Consider the following 21,820-nt stretch of genomic DNA (forward strand, 5'->3'; position numbering starts at 1 on the left):
TGGTTTTTGCTTGCATGCGATGAATGCACTAGTGTTATAAATACTTCCAAACTAATCGCACGTATGGGTATTAGGTAGTATTGTGGAATTTAATCGATTAGTCGATCAATTTCTGTTGAAAGATTAATCGATCAAAATATTTAATCGAATAATCGAGTCGATTAAAATTAATCGGTTGTAGTTGAGATTAATTATTATTATGTTAATACAAACTCGTACTAAAAATTCCGACAATATTTCTCTCTCGGAAATTACTTACTTAAAGGCACAATAGTACCGTTATTTTCTAACTGTAAACCAGGTAGCGTATGGAAAATCTTTGCACAAACACTTCAGAAAGAGATGGAGATATGAGGACAGTGACCTAATCTACCTCTATTGAAAGTTAAAACACAATGCGAAATCCTTATTAAGTTTTACGGTTTTCCAAGAAAACTTACACCTAGTTGTCAGCTCATCTTCCTAGCATATGAAATACATACTTTTCTGGGATTCGACCCTTTCATCCCTTATAAAATAGCCATGTCTACACTGTGTGCAAGTGAGAGCGTAACTACCTTCTTCTCTTTCTAAAATCTGGTAATTCGATTACAATAGGGGCCAGTCTTCTGTTTCGATCGCTGTACTTTTGCAGTTGGAGTTTCTGTACTGAGTTTGTATATGAAGGTTGAGTGTTTCGTTTCATGAAGAAAAAAATCCGTTTTCTGTGGCTTGTGAAAAGTGTAAACTACATTACCTCATATGAGAATTTGAGAGGTAAACTCGATGAAACGTTTGGATTTAAATTGAACGATCGTGGAGAAGTGCTTGACAGAAAAAAAGTTTTTTTTCGTGTTTAGTGATGCAGGAAACATTGTTACTAAACGCAGACCGGCACTTAATTCGGAGCACGTGAATTCACTCACATGTTTAAAATCATGGATGAAGCAGTATTAACTAGGTGAGTCTTCATACCTTTTTGTTATTTACGTTTGCCTCAAAAATTCCAGGAGAAATTAACACAATAGATTATAAGCCTCATAACAAATATGTTAATAAGTAATTAAAATAGTTGTTTTGTAATATAACGATACAATATATACAGATATATGTACAACATTTAATACTAACTTATGCTTATCACCGAACACAAGCTAAATTTAACAAAAATTGTGTATTACAGTATATTAAGACATTTTTTCAACTCGATCAAAACTCGATTAATATATCAAATAAATTCAAATAGTTAATCGATTAAATATTTTGATCGATCAACAGAACTAGTATTAGGGGAGTTGAATCTAATTTTAACTTCCACGGAGTGATACTCGTTCAAGCCTGACATATTTTCATCTAGTTTGCAAACTCAGGCTTTCAGTGACATCTTATGAACTAAGCAAATTGTTAGAAACAGAAAATGCCGCCCATTTTCATGTGAGTTTGAGTGGCATTGAATAATATAGTAGATATTTTTAGTTGGTTATTTAACGACGCTGTATCAACTACTAGGTTATTTAGCGTCGATGGATTTGGTGTCGGCGAGATGGTATTTGGCGAGATGAGGCTGAGGGTTCGACATGAATCCGATCGAGTCCTTGTGCAATATGAGGTAGCAGCAGTAGCAATATTTTAATGATGCTTTCAGATGCAAAGATCATTCATATCTAATAATTAATCACGTTTATTATTATTATTATTATTATTATTATTATTATTATTATTATTATTATTATTATCATTATTATTATTATTATTATTATTATTATTATTATTATACATAAAGGAGAATGTATGGTTACAATATTATAAAGAACTATGGACAAACGATGAAGAAATAGAAGTAAACCCTTATACAGGAGAGGTAGAAACTGTGGACGTCATTACGATAGACGAAATAGACACGATATTAGAATATATGAAAAACAAGAAAGCCCCTGGTTGATATGGAGTAAATATAGAATTAATAAAATATGCTCCAAACATCGTAAAACAAAGATTACTCAATACTTTCAATGTTTGTTGGAGAACATATAACATCCCAATTGAATGGCTGAAAGGGAAAATATATCCGATTTTTAAGAAGGGCAACCGTTATGACTGTAAAAACTACAGAGGTATAAGTTTACTCAATACGGTATACAAATTATATACGAAGATTGTAAATCGGCGAATTCAGAAATTTAGCGAAAACCTACTTGTAGAAGAACAACATGGATTCAGAATAGGACGCTCTTGCAGAGACTGTGTATTTGTATTAGATCAATTGATACAAAAAAGAAGAGAATTCAATCTTCCAACGTTTTAAATTTTTATCGATTTAGAAAAGGCGTTCGATAGAGTATTACGGAACAAGCTGTGGACCATAATGTTAAATAAAGGATTTCCAAATCATATAATTAAAGTTGTACAGAGTTTATATGTAAATACATCCATAAGTATGGAAAATGGTAAAAAATGGAAATGAAATATATGTAAATCAGGGAGTGAAACAAGGTTGCCCAACACTTTCTAACATTTATATTGACGCAGTCATTCGTGAATGGCAAAGTACACCTTTTAAGAATTTCATTATTATTAATAATCATTTTTTAAATACTATTTTGTTTGCTGATGATCTGATCATTTTTAATGATTCGGAAGACGGTTTGCAATTACCAACAAATAAACTTGTAAATATAATAAAAGAATATAATTTAAAGATATCATCAGCCAAAACCAAAACTATGGCCTTCATAGGTAAATGCCATTTAAGAGCTAACATAGTCATAGAAGGTAAAATAAAGGAACAAGTTAACTCCTTCAATTATCTAGGGTGCAATGTATCATACTGCCAGAAAAACGATATAACTTATAAAGTGAATAAGTTACAAGGAATGTGTGGCACTATAAGAAGGATCTTAGGACGTAAAACTTTGAAGTCCACACAACTTAAGTTTTATAAAGTTATGTCAGTCCCTATGCTTACATACGGCAGCGAGAACTGGACTTTGAATAAATCAGACAGGAGGAAGATAGAGGCTGCAGAGATGAGATTTTTGAGATCGGTTGCGCGGTTTACTCTCTTAGATCATAAAAGATCTGAAGACATACGTGCTGAACTTAAGATTTTTAACCTCAATGATAAATTATTACAATGCAAAGAAGACTGGAAAGAACATATTGAACGTATGTATGAAGACAGGTTCCCAAAATTACTTTTGAACTCTACCCCAGTTGGACAACGGAGTAAAGGCAGACCTTATAATAGATGGGAAGATCAATTTCTCTGAGAAGGAACGGACCAAATGGCCCAAATCTTGATGATGATGATGATGATTATTATTATTATTATTATTATTATTATTATTATTATTATTATTGTTGTTGTTGTTGTTGTTGCAAGAGGGCTTAGCCTTGTCAGCCAACTCAACACAAATTGTTATTTTTGACGTAGAGACGTTTACAGAAACCTGTATTATCTCGTACGGAGGCGCATCGCTGAAAAAATTTTGCTTATATTGGAAATCCAATCATGTAGTCATGGAAACGACATGCAGCACAACACGGATGAAGCGATCAGTTCCGCAAGCACCGCTAAGCCGTCAATTCTGATAGACGTAGATCGTCGAGTCCTACCTCGGAGTTCCAAGAAATCGTACTTATCTTCCTTCACGATGTTTTTCTCCTCGTTATTTTTAAGGCAGAGACAGGATATTGGCAGCAATTACGAGACAAAAGAATACGCGATTCGAAATATGGAAAGCGAAGTTAGACTCCAAGAACTGAAGCCTTAGAATACATTAAAACGGCTGAACCGACCACGCAAATAGTAGAAGCTTAATTTCGTGGGAAAGGATGAAGATAAGTCTCTCTAGTCAACATTTTTTTTTTAAATAGAAATCGTGTACCACCCTCTGTATGTCTCATCGACTTTTCCCAAAAGAATACAAAATATCTGAGAAAAAATAAACATCAAACAAAATATTTTCATTCTAGTGAGAAATTTGAACTTGGACACTCACTTTCAGAGAGGAATAGAGGTTAAGAGTGTTCGAGAATAAGGTGCTTAGTAAAATATTTGGGGTTAAGACGTATGAAGTTACAGGAGAATAGAGAAAGTTGCACAGCGCATAACTGCACGCATTGTATTCTTCACCTGACATAATTAGGAACATTAAATCCAGACATTTGAGATGGGCAACACGTATGGCTGAATCCAGAAATGCTATGAAGTGTTAACTGGGAGAACTGAGGGAAAAATACCTTTGGGGAGGCTGAGACGTAGATGGGAGGATAATATTAAAATGGATTTGAGGGAGGTGAGATATGATGGTAGGGACTGGGTTAATCTTGCACAGGATATGGACCAATGGCACCTCGTAACCAAGAAGTATATTACAAATCAACGAAGAGTTGAGTTTACCGTAATGGATTTTACATATATATAAGGACAACAATAATGTTAAAGAATATTTGCGGGCTTTTTCATAACTCTATGAAGCTGCATGCTGATTCCAGTGCACCAAAAAAATTAGAAACTAAATTATGTTACAGAATATTGTAAAATTAGTTTACATTTCATTGTTAAATTATTAATTCACATTTAATAAATATTATATTAGACATTTATGATACCGTGGGTGTAATAACTCTGGACATTTTTGATATGGACATTTAACATTATTATTATTATTATTATTATTATTATTATTATTATTATTGTGTTATTTTACGACGCTGTATCAACATCTAGGTTATTTAGCGTCTGAATGAAATGAAGGCGATAATGCCGGTGAAATGAGTCCGGGGTCCAGCACCGAAAGTTACCCAGCATTTGCTCGTGTTGGGTTGAGGGAAAACCCCGGAAAAAACCTCAACCAGGTAACTTGCCCCGACCGGGATTCGAACCCGGGCCACCTGGTTTCGCGGCCAGACGCGCTGACCGTTACAGGTGTGGACACATTTAACGTCTATGGACAGTTAAGATAATGGTCATTTATTGAGTGTGGAGATATTTTATACTGAACTTTTGATGACTGGGGACATTATTGATAATGTACAGTAGTGGCAAAAAAAACCGGACCGACCCTTGTAGCTGATTTCAGAGCCTTGTTCACTCCAGAGCACGATAGACTGGTAATTAAGACTTTCGTGATTCGAATCCTACCTGGGAAGGAAACTTTTTTTTTTTTTTTTTTCTTAATCAAATTCATTCCCAATACTTTTCGATTGCTGGTAAAATTCATGTTCTGGGAATAATAACTTAATTAAGTAGTAAAATATCGCTGCAATCGAAAAGTATTGGGAATAAATTTGAATAAGGAACAAAAAAAAAGTTTCCTTCCCAGGTAGGATTCGAACCACGAAAGTCTTAGTTACCAGTCTATCGTGCTCTAGAGTGAACAAGGCTCTGAAATCAGCTACAAGGGTCGGTCCGGTTTTTTTTTTACCACTGCTGTACATTAATAATAAAGCACATTTCACAGAGGACTAATTGACTGATTCTTCAGTTCTCCTAAGTCCTAACGTATACATATTGTGACTTGCACGGACGTTTGGAAAACACGTGTTTCAATTAGGAAAGGTTTCCTTGTCCATGCTTCAGGGACGAATCGACTCTTGGATTTAGAGTATTAACAAAACAAAAAGTAGTAATAGTTTAGGATAAAAGGCTGAGCAAATGGATATATAGTAGTAGTAGTAGTAGTAGTAGTAGTAGTAGTAGTAGTAGTAGTAGTAGTAGTAGTAGTAGTAGTAGTAGTAGTATTTATTTAACCTGGTAGAGATAAGGCCGTCAGGCCTTCTCTGCCCCTCTACCAGGAGATTCCAACTATAATATGAAGAATAAAATTACAATTAGTATTAAATTTACAATTACAATAAAAATCAAAGTACGAAAAGATTACCTGACTAGGCCTAATTAAAGCTAGATAATTTATCACAGAAAAACAAAGAATATTTTATATTTACTGAATTACAAATTAAACCTAGAATAACAAAATTTTATAGTGATGAAATTACTGGATATTGAAATATTTTGTGATAGATTAAGGAAACTATTTACAAGAAATCAATTACTGACCAAGTGCCTAGTAAGTTTGCGTTTGAATTCAGTTTTATTTCGAAAGTCCCTGATGCTAGCAGATAGCGAATTCCAGAGTCTTGGCAGGGCTATTGTGAAAGAGGATGAGTATGAGGAGGGATGGTATTATTAGTATTGTTTCAAGACGAGAGCGTGTATTCAGATTGTGGTGGGAAGAAAGGTAAGTGAAGCGAGATGACAGGTACGAAGGAATAGAAGAGTTCAAGATTTCGAAGAGAAAGAGAAGTGAATGTAAATTTCTTTTTTTATTTAGTTTAAGCCAACCTATTGCTTCCAGGGATGGGGTAATATGATCATATTTACGAACATTGCTTACAAAACGTACACACAAATTATGAGCACGTTGAAGTTTCGTTTTGTTGTCGCTGGAGAGGTCAGTCAGTAAAATGTCAGCATAGTCAAAATAGGGAAATACAAGTGTCTGGCACAAGGGCCTTTTTTAAGCAAGAGAGGAGATGAACATTTATCCTTTTTAGCACATGGATAATAGAATATACTTTTCTGCTGGTTTCTGTGATTTGCATGTCCCAGTTGAGATTATTATCCATGTGAATGCCAAGATTTTTTACCGAAGAACTGAAAGGGATATGCACTGTACTTACTTTAACGGGGGAAATGTCAAGGTGTTTTACAGCGTCGGTTTGCCGTTTATGTCCTAATATAATTGCTTGTGTCTTTCCAGGATTGATTCTAAGATGGAGTTTCTTTGTCCACGTCACAATCGAGTCAATGTCTTCGTTCAGTTTGTCTATAGCGTCGTTTACTCGGTCTAAGCGGGAAGAGATGTAGCATTGAAGGTCGTCAGCATACAAGTGATAGTTACAATGTCTTAAAAGAAATGTAATATCATTGACATATATTATGAACAACAATGGTCCGAGTACCGACCCCTGTGGTATACCTGATGTTATGTCAATATACTGTAGTATTAAAAAGACACACGGGATATGCTCGTACCAGAAAGAATATTTTTTCTTCAGTGTCAACAATGCTTGAAAGATATGTCGAAATCGATTTTGTAGTATGCGCAAGATTCTCGCTACATTTTCTACAACGAAAAATAAAATACTGCTTAGAAATAACGTTCAAAATTTAAACGAATAAGAAATCTTGACCGAAAACCAATATGAGTAGACACGACTCCTAAGCCATAGATGATACGTCTCTAATGCTGATAGTATAAAAATTCACTCAAGTAAGACTTAGAAGGAAAAAGATAACAATCCTACACACAACACGGCCATCTCAACGCAATGTTCCTAAAGTGAAAGAATTAAGTTCTTCAAAATGGAAACTGTGCCAACTGGTAGAGAATAAAACTAAGCAAATCCTCCCAAGTCGAAACTAAAAATGAGATTCCTGTAGAAAAGAAATTCACAAGGAGACCTAAGGAACATAATATACCGCAGCTATGTAGACCACTTACATTATTCTGTGGTCCATTCTCCAGCAATCGCACACGTCTTCCTAAGCACTTGTCCTGAGAAACATCCCTGAAAAGAAAATACAAATATTACCAATCTCACTTGATTCAGTTTCCACTAACACTCGTATTATTTTCGGAGTAAGATAGTACATAATACATGGAAGATACTTTTTCAACTTTTTTACCTGAAAATGTTTATTAAATCCACAATTAAAATATTTACACATACATACATACATACATACATACATACATACATACATACATACATATATACATATATACATACATATATACATATATACATACCTACATACATACATACATACATACATACATACATACATACATACATACATACATACTACTGTTGAATCATTTAAATACATTATACAACACTATTTTAGAGCCTATTCAAATTTTAAAAAAATCTATACTATTGTTAATCCTTTTAAAAACTATGTTTAAATAGTATTCTTCTAAACATAGTTTTGACTCGTTTCACTCGTAAACATTTTCTTTTTCAGCATTAACTTCCCATGATTCTATGAAAAGATTCGAAGAGAACGTCAGGATGTAGACCTTCGGCTCCCCCCTCCTACCAATAATACATAACACAATGTCAATACGGCGGTTGCTGTCGTCTGCGATAACGACTTTTTTGTTGATTTTCTAGTTTCGTTATTTTTTTCTGGTTATTATATTCTTATTTAAGTTGTGTTAACTCTCGCTAAGTGGTTTTATATTTTATTTTATCAGTCTTGGTATTTACTTTATTATTGTTAATACTTTGTTTTATTATTATTATTATTATTATTATTTATTAATTTGTATTACTATCTTTGTATTATCTCCGTCACGGTTATTATTATTATTATTATTATTATTATTATTATTATTATTAGTAGTAGTAGTAGTAGTAGTAGCATTATTATTATTATTATTATTATTATTATTATTATTATTATTATTACTATCATCAACATTATTATCGATCCCTGTAAAATTTATGTAGACTCTACTGGACTGTACCCGAGCACGAGCATATGCTCATTTCGGGTATTCATTCATATGTACCATTTAAATTGTAAATTGTGAATAAATTTGAATTTGAATTTGAAAATTTGAAAAAAGGATTAACAATAGAATATTTTTTTTTTTAATTTGTAAACAGAAAAAACAGAATAGGCTCTAAAATAGTGTTGTATAATGTATTTAAATGATTCAACAGTAGCATAGATGTTAACACGTTGCAAATAATAAATTTAGGAAAAGTAGAATAGGCTAGCAATAATGTGTATACATTGTATTCGGAAGAGTTAGCAATATTGTAATGTGTAATCTATTAGCATGTAGTATCGCATTTTGTAATGGAACATGCTTGTAAAGAAGGATTAAAAAATGCATACATACATACATACATACACATACACATACATATACATACATACATACATACATACATACATACATACATACATACATACGATATGGCCAAGAATAAAGTATACCGAAACTAAAGAACAAAAACAGACCCTTTGATTTAAATCTCGTGCTTGCAGACGCTATGTAACCTGTATGCGTTACGAAAATGCATCCAATTCATGGATCATTCGTGGAACTGACGTTCTCTTTAGATTTAATTCCTTGACGATCCATCTCTGGCTTTTCGTAGAAGAAGCCACAATTTTATGAAATACCATACCCAATGTCTGCAGCTTTTTTCTCCTCCCACTTCTTCCTTTGCGTTGATACAAAATTGAGCCAGTTCGCTTGAATTTACCCACCAAGAATAACATTGTCCGCTTTGATGGTGGATCTTTATGAAACTCATCTCCATAGCTCCGCCCCTCTCGACCAACTGCGTATGAACTAAAATAACGCTGTTCGAGGAATTCCCTTTATTGAATATTGAGACCGTGTCTCAAAGCTACATTTTCAGCTGAAGTGAACTAGATACTTGTCTAAAAAGTCGGGTGTGACGTCAGAAGTCATGATCCAAAGCAGTAGCGGCCCGCGGTTACAAAGGTTGGCAGTTCTGCGTGAAAAATAGTGTATTTAGCAAACGCATGCTGTTTATTGCATCTAAATCGGGTAACGCGTGTAATTACAGCCCCTTCTCGAAGTTGACTGTGCACTCGAAATTGTACTCCAACCATCCGTGCGCTACACCTCTCCCACCTGGTGCAACCAATCACGCAGTGGAGATGTGCCCCACATGCTTTTCTAGTTTTTTTTTAGTCAAATTAACTAAATCCTTCACTCCGGTGTTTGTCCATGTATTTTCTCCTCTGAACAGAATAGAGAAAGCGTTTTCATGACCGCAGCAAAAACCCAATAGTTTCCATTACACATTTCGGTATTAAAATGACTAGTAATGGAAGGAGTCCATAATTGTACCTATTTTTAAAAAGGGGGACAAAACCAGCTGTGGTAACTTTCGAGGAATATCACTTTTGTTGACGTCGTACAAAATTTTGTCCAATATGCTTTTGAGAAGATTAACTCCGTACGTAGACGAAATCATTGGGGATCATCAGTGCGGTTTTCGGCGTAATAGATCGACTATTGATCAGATTTTTTGTATTCGACAGATAATGGAGAAAAATGGGAGTATAAGGGTACAGTACATCAGTTATTCATAGATTTCAAAAAAGGCATATGACTCGGTTAAGAGGGAAGTATTATATGATATTCTTATTGAATTTGGTATTCCCAACAAACTAGTTCGATTAATTAAAATGTGTCTCAGTGAAACATACAGCAGAGTTCGTATAGGTCAGTTTCTATCTGATGTTTTTCCAATTCACTGCGGGCTAAAGCAGGGAGATGCACTATCTCCTTTACTTTTTAACTTCGCTTTAGAATATGCCATTAGGAAAGTTCAGGATAACAGAGAGGGTTTGGAATTGAACGGGTTACATCAGCTGCTTGTCTATGCGAATGACGTGAATATGTTAGAAGAAAATCCACAAACGATTAGGGAAAACACGGAAATTTTACTTCAAGCAAGTAAAGCGATTGGTTTGGAAGTAAATCCCGAAAAGACAAAGTATATGATTATGTCTCGTGACCAGAATATTGTACGAAATGGAAATATAAAAATTGGAGATTTATCCTTCGAAGAGGTGGAAAAATTCAAATATCTTGGAGCAACAGTAACAATTAATATAAATGACACTCGGGAGGAAATTAAACGCAGAATAAATATGGGAAATGCGTGTTATTATTCGGTTGAGAAGCTCTTATCATCCAGTCTGCTGTCCAAAAATCTGGAAGTTAGAATTTATAAAACAGTTATATTACTGGTTGTTTTGTATGGTTGTGAAACTTGGACTCTCACTCTGAGAGAGGAACATAGGTTAAGGGTGTTTGAGAATAAGGTGCTTAGGAAAATATTTGGGGCTAAGCGGGATGAAGTTACAGGAGAATGGAGAAAGTTACACAACACAGAACTGCACGCATTGTATTCTTCACCTGACATAATTAGGAACATTAAATCCAGACGTTTGAGATGGGCAGGGCATGTAGCACGTATGGGCGAATCCAGAAATGCATATAGAGTGTTAGTTGGGAGACCGGAGGGAAAAAGACCTTTAGGGAGGCCGAGACGTAGATGGGAGGATAATATTAAAATGGATTTGAGGGAGGTGGAATATGATGATAGAGACTGGATTAATCTTGCACAGGATAGGGACCGATGGCGGGCTTATGTGAGGGCGGCAATTAACCTTCGGGTTCCTTAAAAGCCATTTGTAAGTAAGTAAGTAAGGCTACGTGATTTCCTCGACTTTTTTCATAAATTTCAATATTTAAATTTTGTGTAGGACGTCCTAATTTCTTGAGTTAACATGCAATTTCTCTCTTAATTTCGAAAAGGGTTGGTCGATTAGGTTTTCATTTCATTCATTTTTAATATAAAATATTTCTTTAGACACACTAACTAATGACATCACACCACCCACAGTACTATAACACACTGGAACTGTAATGATGTACAGTAGTCCAGAAGCCTGTGTGTTCTAACTCAGGTCATAAAGAGATGGGGGTGTTGGCGGTTCTTTTGTACATTCGGAGAGAGCTGCTTCGGTTGCAGCTCTAATGCAGTCTTATGGGACGGTGAAGAAAACCAGTTTTCTGCTGCCGACTACCCTACGTTGAGCTTCAGGAACTGCCGATCACAGATCTGAAAAGTACACTACAGCTAAAATTCTCGAGCAGTTCAAGGCTCCTACAGACAGTAAAATCTCGAATCGAAGGAGAATGAATAGGAAAAATAAATGAAACAATGAACTAGATTACATAAAAGCACGTTTTACATTTTTAATTTTTTCAGGTCCATTTAAATGGCGGTTCTGCAGCTCTGCAGTTATTATTGTAGAGCCGCCCCCTGATCCAAAGCTACACAGTGCATAACAATCAAGTCCGTAGTAGCTAGTAAACGAAAACGCTTGCTTGATTGCTGACTTGTGCACTAAACATTAGCAATTGGGGTTATGAAATATGAAGATGCTTTCGAAGTGGAATAATGTAAATATAATGAAGAATAACATGTTAATGTTGAACATTGACATTCTTAGTACCTTCTTTACAATGTTTGGAACATTACTGTAATATATAAGGCCCTTATCTTTTCCACATAACTCGTAATGAAACTGCATTAGGCCACTGCCTTCTTAATTCAGTGCTGCACCATGATGTCATGTTTTTTAGAAAAATAGTTCATTTAGAAGACCGTGTTTCAAGCATAAGTGTCCAAAGCTCCTTCAGTGTGTAGTTTACAAAACACCTAATTTTTATGTCACCAGTGTGTACTATGGACTTGAAACTTGAGACACGGCGAAAAAAAATGTAAAATTTTTTAATTCCTTTTCAGAACGAACGAAAAGTAGTCCTATGTAGAGGTTGTTGCATGTGTTACATTTGAGACAGGTAGATCATTTCAAACACGTTACAAAGAACACATCACAGCCATAACAAAATTACAAAACACTTCCACATATGCAGAACACGTCACAAATGCTAACCACACATACAGAGACATCAACGCAGACATGGAAATTCTACACGTCCAACCAAAAAGCCAGAAACTAAACACACTAGAACAATACGAAATATACAAACACACAAAAATACATCCAAATGAAATTCTCAACACACAACTCAATTTCACACACTCTTTGACTCCACATTACACTACACAAACACACCCCCTCAGGAAACAAAACACAAAAGGCGCCAAGACCAGCAAAAACCAGTTCTGAAGAAGGCCAATAGCAGGCCGAAACATGTTAACAAGGTAACATAAAAGGTAACACTGAAAGACATATAATACGTTTTCCAAAGTGATATAGTGTTAAAAGATATGTAATCAAGATGTTATTTCTCAATAAAATAAACTTGGAAGGGACTTTGTCATTAAAGAATTTCTCCTTAACTTGCAGATAAATTAGTTTCTAGTAAGGGAGGAAAGGAGAGAAATATGACAAATCAGATCAAGTTAAAATATTACAAATGGCCTACAATATGCTTCTCAGCGCCTATTCATTTGCGGGAAATGCTGACAGAGGATCTATCTCCAGTCTTCTCTTACCCTTAGCTCCACTGTTCCTCGAGATTCCAGACGGAGCCTCACTGTAACAAAATGGACTGCAGGAACAGGAATTATGGGCCATTACTTTTAAGCCATAAACACTGCGTTGGGCACTACAGCTTGCTATTTATTTTTGTAACGGTTGTATTGTTTCGATGCAGTTCGTAAAGCTACATTTTGACTTGGCAATATTAAGGTGAGACAGTACAAGTCTAAAATGAAGAAAAATGTCATTCTTTATTTATACATAACTGAATTTTTCAAACATTTCTGCTCATTTTGGTGTATAATTTAGCCATGTAACCTAAATATAAGTGTGTTAATTAATTTTTTTAATATCTAGTAACAGTTGTCAATTTTGGTATTACGAGTCATTTCACAAAAATTATGATATCTCTGGAACTTTTGCGCTTAGAAAGCTGTGGTTTGGCTTGTTTTCTAGCATTCCTTCTAGTTTCTGTGTTGGTATTTGTTACCGCACCTTTGAAGCTCCACTCGCCCAAGGCTTCTAAACTTCTCATAGGTTGCATTAGTATCGAGCTTGTTGGCGAGGGATCGACGGGGAGCGATTCTGACGTCACAAGATAGCTCAGCGCGCCAAAGCTCAAATTCTTCAAAGCAGTATCGAGTGTTTTTCTTGTTTATTTATTATTTGGTTATTTAACGACGCTGTATCAACTGCGAGATTATTTAGCATCGATGAGATTGATGATAGCGAGATGGTATTTGGCGAGATGAGACAGAGGATTCGCCATAGATTACCTGGCATTCACCTTACGGTTGGGGAAAACCTCAGAAAAAAACCCAACCAGGTAATCAGCCCAAGCGGGGATCGAACCCGCGCCCGAACGCAACTTCAGACCGGCAGGCAAGCGCCTTAACCGACTGATCCACGCCGGTGGCTTTTTTCTTGTTTATGTTGTTTTGAATGCATTATGCCAGGTCAAAGATGTGCTGTTGCGGTATGCAACTATTCTAACGACAAAAATAAAGAGTTGTCTTTCTTTACCATTCCTAAAGATTAAGGATTTAGAAAAAAATGGATAACTGAGTGCAAAAGACAGGATAAATTCAATCCTGATACAAGCAGAGTATGCTCTGATCATTTTAATGACCACGATTTTGTTCCTGATTTTTGAGCAGCTTTAATGAAAATAAAGCCGAAACGACCGAGAATGTTAAAGCCTACAGGTAAGATTAAATAAATCACGTAGGCCTATATAAGTAGTCTACATTAATACCAGCTTTGCATAATAAGTAGATTAGGTTCATCTATGTTAACCTTCAAATTATTTTCTTTCTTTTGTAATCTTTGTTGGGTCGTACATAACTTACAATTAACAAAATAATCATGCTACTTATACCAATAGTCGCATACCAAAGGAGTGGAAGGTTAGCGACTGATACCAGTAATGTTTTCTTCACTATAATTCTCATTATATTGATTTTATATTAAGGGAAGGAATAGGTGAAATTACTAAATCTTACAGTTTTCATTTTTTTTCTCAAAGACCAAGGACACCAGAATAAAATTATGTGACACGTTTCCTTATTAAGATGAAATAAATGGCAGGAATTTTTTTCAACGTGATTTTCTTTAATTTTCAACGTGTGGAACCATTTATATATTAATTAATTAATAAAAACACTCCCAAAAATAATATACACTTATGAAAAAATATATATAAAAATAAATAAAAAATTATTGGATTAACAATATTTCCACCGTTACAATTACATATATATAAACACCAAATATAAACATTTACATAGAGATAAAAAATTTTAGAGGAGAAAAAGTTCGTCCAAAGGGCTGGACTCTGGAAGAGTACCCAAAACGCTCATTGCATTTCCGCGTTGAATAGCAATACTTAAGCGTTGACGCAAATAAGTAGTGCAACGGCGATCACCAGTAATGTAGATCAAAATTTGGCCGATTTGAGATACCAAAACTTTATGTGACACGTTTCCTTATTAAGATGAAATAAAAGGCAGGAATTTTTTTCAACGTGATTTTCTTTAATTTTCGACGTGTGGAACCATTTATATATTAATTAATTAATTATGTGACACGTTTCCTTATTAAGATGAAATAAAAGGCAGGAATTTTTTTCAACGTGATTTTCTTTAATTTTCGACGTGTGGAACCATTTATATATTAATTAATTAATTATGTGACACGTTTCCTTATTAAGATGAAATAAAAGGCAGGAATTTTTTTCAACGTGATTTTCTTTAATTTTCGACGTGTGGAACCATTTATATATTAATTAATTATGTGACACCTTTCCTTATTAAGATGAAATAAAAGGCAGGAATTTTTTTCAATGTGATTTTCTTCAATTTTCGACGTGTGGAACCATTTATATATTAATTAATTATGTGACACGTTTCCTTATTAAGATGAAATAAAAGGCAGGAATTTTTTCAACGTGATTTTCTTTAATTTTCGACGTGTGGAACCATTTATATATTAATTAATTAATTATGTGACACGTTTCCTTATTAAGATGAAATAAAAGGCAGGAATTTTTTTCAACGTGATTTTCTTTAATTTTCGACGTGTGGAACCATTTATATATTAATTAATTAATTATGTGCCACGTTTCCTTATTAAGATGAAATAAATGGCAGGAATTTTTTTCAACGTGATTTTCTTTAATTTTCGACGTGTCGAAAATTAAAGAAAATCACGTTGAAAAAAATTCCTGCCATTTATTTCATCTTAATAAGGAAACGTGTCATATAATTTTATTCTAGTGTCCTTGGTCTTTGAGAAAAAAAAAATGAAAACTGTAAGATTTAGTAATTTCACCTATTCCTTCCCTTAACGATTTATGATATTTTGTCCTTATGGCATATTCAGTGGCTTTTATAAACACAAGACTGGAAAACGAGCAGACGAAAACGGACGGACGGCAGACACTGAGAGCAGACGAACTGTTAAGAAATACAGAAAAATAATGCAGTGACAAGTGTAAGTACAGTTTTTATATACACGGTATAAACACTTTCAACGTGTTTATATTATGCCATGATACGTACAAAATTGGTTTATACCCACTGTAATGTTTTTATTATAGGCGGTAATGTTTATAATGTACGCTGACGTCGCTATCAAATTTAAAATAAAGGACCAATGAGCATGGACTCTTCGCGCGTCATCAGCCAATTAGCCATTTGATTGGCTAATGAAAAATGAAATAACCTATTGAGTGTATAAAAGCCTTGCCACTCGCCTCGATCGAGTTAGGGGAGAGTCGGGTAGTATCGGACATCGGGTAATATCGGACAGTCCGTTTCTTTCATCTACCACCATATGGTAGTACCTGAATGACATGGTTACGTATCTCTATGCGACATCACAGAAACGTAACCATGTCAATCAGGTACTATCTTCGTGTGGTAGATGAAAGAAACTCGCTGTCCGATATTACCCGATGTCCGATACTACCCGACTCTCCCCTATATTTCTTCATTGTTGTTATAAAATCCTAGTGGTAGTCCTGTTTTTCACCGACTTACACACGCAGGTAAATACACGAATAAACAGATGTAGACACACTGTACCGATGCATGAGGGAAGACGGCTTGGTTCACTGAAGCGTGTACTATTGACTTGCAACTAACTCTCCATACGAAGCTAGTATGATCAACGTACACCTAATTTGTATTCGAAGTAACCAAACGCAGTACTCTAGCTAAATGCTGTAATAACTCTTACAAAAACGGACAATGTCAAGGTTGGAACTACAGTATGTAATACAAAAGCAGTCAAGTGGGTTGCAGTAAAGTTGACTTCAATTTGTTGAGTCCAGGGTTGCCAGATATCCCGATCTGGCGGGACATGTCCCGATTTTCATATAAATATCTCGAGTCCCGCTTCGATTCGAGGCGGGACGCAAAAAGTCCCTCCTTCAGAAAATTAACATCACTTGTACGATTTTATTGTTATCAGTGCTGCCAACTAGATTCTTAAAAACCCGCTAAGAAATAGTGCAGAAACCGCTAAATTGCTATACTGTCAGTGTAAAATAAGAATATTTTACTGCTGTGAGTGTTAAAAAAAACCGCTAAATCCCTATATAAGCAATACAAATTTCAAAAATTTTACCCGCTAAACTCTACACTGAAAAAAGTCAGATCTAGCGGGAAAATTGCTGAATTGGCAACACTGATTGTTACCCAGTAGAGCTCGGACGAGAAGTTATGGCACCGGCGTGAGAGACGCATTTTAGTTCGTTTGCTTGGACTCGCCCTCACACTCAACTGGAGGGGTGTTGGGTTAGTTGGTTACTAGCATTCCGAGTGTTCAGATCGTTCTGCTACTACCGCTATTGCTAATACTGAAAACATTGTCCTTCTGAGCGCCCTCATTATGGCATTGTCTAAGGTGTGAAATCATAGAGTAGTTCATAGTCAAGGACATGAAATAGCATACAATGTATGGAAATTCATGTCAGAAGAGGCTGTAAACGGAATACCAATTCCATTGAAAAGCGTGTGTGCAAGAGTACTGGCTGCCACTGGTATTTCAAAGCGAACCTTGGCAAGAATCAGGAAAGAAGGAAAAAATATTGAGGCAGGAACAGCAGATCTTTCTCCAGTCCGGAAAAATCACAGCCGAAGAAGAAGATTGTTGCAGTTGTAGACAGTTTTGATGAGGAAGTCATAAGAAGGCTCATTTATAATTTCTATGCTACGCATAAGCAGAGGCCGACTCTGCAATCGCTTCTTCCAAGAATGGATATCAGTGTATGGTTATGTGAAGAAAGTAGAGAATAATTACATTGAAATTGAGCACGTGATGGACAGTATTTTTTAGAACATTTCCATAAACTTATGGACATCTGATTCCAGCACAGATCAGTCGTCTGATTCGGACAGAGGATAAGAATATAAAGATGGAATAGCGGGCGTAATTCCATTAGGTACCTTCGGACTCTTGAGTAGGAAAGTGGTGATACTAAGGTAAGACGAATGTTTTTGGAAAGAGATGAAACGGATATGCCTGCCGCTCTGAGCTTGAGAACCGTAACCCAAACAACCCCCACTCCTCTGCCCTGCTGGCCGGCAATTTAAAACTTCGCGCATGTAGGTGCCATAACATCTCATCTCAGCTCTAACTATGTTCTTCTTGGCATAAATAATTACATTACATTTAAAATTAATTTTTTAACAATGTAGGTTTTCACATTGGGAAAAACGAATATTTTGGCAAGTGTAAGGTTTGTAGCAGAGAATTCAGTGGTGAATGATATTTCTAAACATTTAAAAAGAGACGTTCATCAGAAATGCATGGTACAGAAAATGGAAAAAAGCTTGTTGAAAATGATAAAGTCCAGTGATAAATATGTATATAAACTCTGAAAATGTATACTGCATGTTAAATGATCGGTTTTGAGCACTAATAGGCTGTCACAAAATAAATATGAATTTAGATAGCAATAAATTATATGTCATTTTAATCAATTAATAAACATTGAAAATTAAATATTTTGTCACACGTGATGCATCTTTTGAAATTTGTGCTTTACTGTTAATAATAAACAATTAGGGAAAACTATGAGACAGAACTGCTATTAAGCCAGTAGGTTAATAATTTTTGCAAAAATATTCCACAATATACCAATATATTGCCACAAGCCCTTCAGAAAGAGGCCAGAGAAACTTGGTGTAACTTACAGCCAGATAAATATTGTTTGTACTTAAAAACCTGCACCTACAATTTGATTTTTATTAAAATTGCAATTTTGAGATTAATATTAGTCTCGTTATTCATCATCTTTTACAGTATACACCTCGCGACAATGGAATTCCCTGTCACAAAGTATTAGGGGCTGCAAGACAATAAACACTTTTAAAAACAGCTTAAAAGATAACCTTCTTAGCATTTCACTCCAATCATACTGACAAACTATCACTGTCTACATTGTTACTCCTTCCTTTAGACATGCATCCTGATAGTGCTGTATTTTCAAAATTGTCTCATAATAATGTCTTTCTATTATCTAACATTATTTGAAATATATAAACATTCTATGTATTTTAGCTTAATTCTGCTACATAGTTTGTATTTCAGTGTTTAATTAATAGTTCATAGTATTTTGTTGTTTAATTCGTAAATAACTCTTCTATACTCGTACATGTAGCTCTTATCTAAATCAAATTGTTGAATTCTTTGTAAGTTCATACTTTTTGCTGGTTGAGTGGAAGAGAAGACCTTACGGCCTTAATTCTGCCAGCTAAAATAAATCATTATTTATTTATTTATTTATTTATTTATTTATTATTTATTTATAACTGCATATACGTAGAGGGACAATTTGTATTCTTTTTTTTTAAGACAAAAGTAAGTCCTGCAAATTAAGCTTTCAGGAATAACTCCCTGTAAACTTAATTTGAATAATTTCGAGGGAAAAATTGTTCCGGGGCCGGGTATCGAACCCGGGACCTTTGGTTAAACGTACCAACGCTCTCCCACTGAGCTACCCGGGAACTCTACCCGACACCGATCCAATTTTTTCTTCTATATCCACAGACCTCAAAGTGGGCTAACAACAGTCAAGCAACCAACATTTGAGTGCACACTAACTCTGTGGGAGAGCGTTGGTACGTTTAACCAAAGGTCCCGGGTTCGATACCTGGCCCCGGAACAATTTTTCCCTCGAAATTATTCAAATTAACTTTACAGGGAGTTATTTATGTTTAGTGGGTTATTTTACGACGCTTTATCAACAGCTTAGGCTATTTAGCGTCTGAATGAGATGAAGGTGATAATGCCGGTGAAATGAGTCCGGGGTCCAGCACCGGAAGTTACCCAGCATTTGATCATATTTGGTTGAGGGAAAACCCCGGAAAAAACCTCAACCAGGTAACTTGCCCCGACCGGGAATCGAACCCGGGCCACCTGGTTTCGCGGCCAAACGCGCTAGCCGTTACTCCACAGGTGTGGTACAGGGAGTTATTCCTGAAAGCTTAATTTGTATAATACACGTCACTGTACGTAACAGAAAACCACAATTTAAAGTCACACAGAGTTAGTGTGCACTCAAATGTTGGTTGCTTGACTGTTGTTAGCCCACTTTGAGGTCTGTGGATATAGAAGGAAAAATTGGATCGGTGTCGGGTAGAGTTCCCGGGTAGCTCAGTGGGAGAGCGTTGGTACGTTTAACCAAAGGTCCCGGATTTGATACCCGACCCCGGAACAATTTTTCCCTCGAAATTATTCAAAAGTAAGTCCTGTATTATATGATGGAAAAAACATGTCCCTCTTTGGTATACCTAAAATCTGGCAACCCTGTATTGAGTGCAAATAAAAATGCTTGTGCACATCGCTAAAGGCAAACATTGTAAAGTGAGGAGGTACTTTACACTACAGTTTATACATTTGCAGATTAAAACAAATGACAATGGAATATATTTACTAGGTTGAAAACGCATGACAAACTTAATTATCTCGTTGTCTTTCTCAATGAAATTATCAGTTTCTACAAATGCTGCATCAACTAGCGATTATAGTATATTAAAGACAACAATCAGATGTATTTAGGAATAACTAAGAGGTTTTTTAATAGCATTAATATGGTTGTGACCACCTCTGTGGTGTAGGGATCATCATGCTGGTCTCTTACGCAGAAGGTCCGGGCTCGATTCCCGGTTGGGTTGAATTCCCTGGTTGAGGTTTTTCAGCGTTTTCCCTCAACCGTAAAGCAATTGCTAGGAAATATCTCTGAATATTACCGGCTTCACACATCACCAAAATAATATTCATAACAAATCAGTAATACATCTATAGACGCCATCTAATACACAACAATAGAATCAGTCTCAACCATAGTACACAGCAGTGGCGTATGCTGATATATATTTGTTAAAAATATATCTATAATCGCACGAGATTAGTAGAAATTTCAAATTCATTAACTACTCGTGCTACGTAAGTAAATAAACCATCTGTTGTTCTATCAGCACTAACATCTAGAAAGCCCTAGAATCTTACATAGACATAGCGGAGAACTGTAGATAGTTGAGATTTGTTCTCAATATCAGAAGTTTCATCAAGTATTACAGCTACAAATGAAACTGAGTTAATTTCATTTTTTATTTCTTCTTTTTCTACATCATTAATAGCTTTTATGGTATCATTTTGAATCAATGGAGAAGTTCCTGGAAACACTGTGGAAGAATTTAGATGGTTTTCTAAAAGTAAACCATATTTTTTAACACATTCAGAAATTCTAAAAAATTTCCTTTGTTCAAAGAACTATCTGATTCGTCATGTCCGCGTAGAGGGAGCTCCTGGTTAGCTAGAAGACAAATAGCGTCAATGATTCGTATTAATACATCTCTATTTTTCTTTATCCCTTCGTTGTGTTTATTGCTATCAGTTCTTCATTGATCATCAAGTAAAGTATCAATTCACCTGAATAATTTCAAGGGAAAAATTGTTCCGGGGCCGTGTATCGATCTCGGGACCCTTCGCTTAGCTCACGAATGCTCTACCGACTGAGCTACCCCAGGAACCGAATTTACAGGGTGTCCGGCGCACACCTTGAACACCCGCAATATACGCCCCTGGTACACAGGCCTTCGGATTTCACCAAAAAGATTAACTTGCGGTATGACCAGAGGTGTTAAAGCGAGTATAAATAACAGCGAAAAAAACATATTAGGGAGAGTCAAAAAGTAACCTTAATAATTGTTTTATTAATTGAATATGTACAATAAGACTACAAAC

General features: G+C 35.4%; 1 protein-coding gene across 2 annotated transcripts in view; it reads right to left on the reverse strand.

The window, feature by feature from the left end:
- The window catches only part of LOC138714812 (uncharacterized), a 480,985-nt gene that overhangs the window by 371,943 nt on the left and 87,222 nt on the right, over positions 1–21,820 (reverse strand). For both annotated transcript variants that reach the window (XM_069846967.1, XM_069846965.1), the window contains exon 2: positions 7,488–7,554. The gene's annotated coding sequence lies outside the window, so the exon portion shown is untranslated. The remainder of the gene's footprint in view (positions 1–7,487; positions 7,555–21,820) is intronic.

The sequence above is a fragment of the Periplaneta americana genome, chromosome 15 (genome assembly GCF_040183065.1).
Source record: "Periplaneta americana isolate PAMFEO1 chromosome 15, P.americana_PAMFEO1_priV1, whole genome shotgun sequence".
NCBI lineage: Eukaryota > Metazoa > Arthropoda > Insecta > Blattodea > Blattidae > Periplaneta > Periplaneta americana.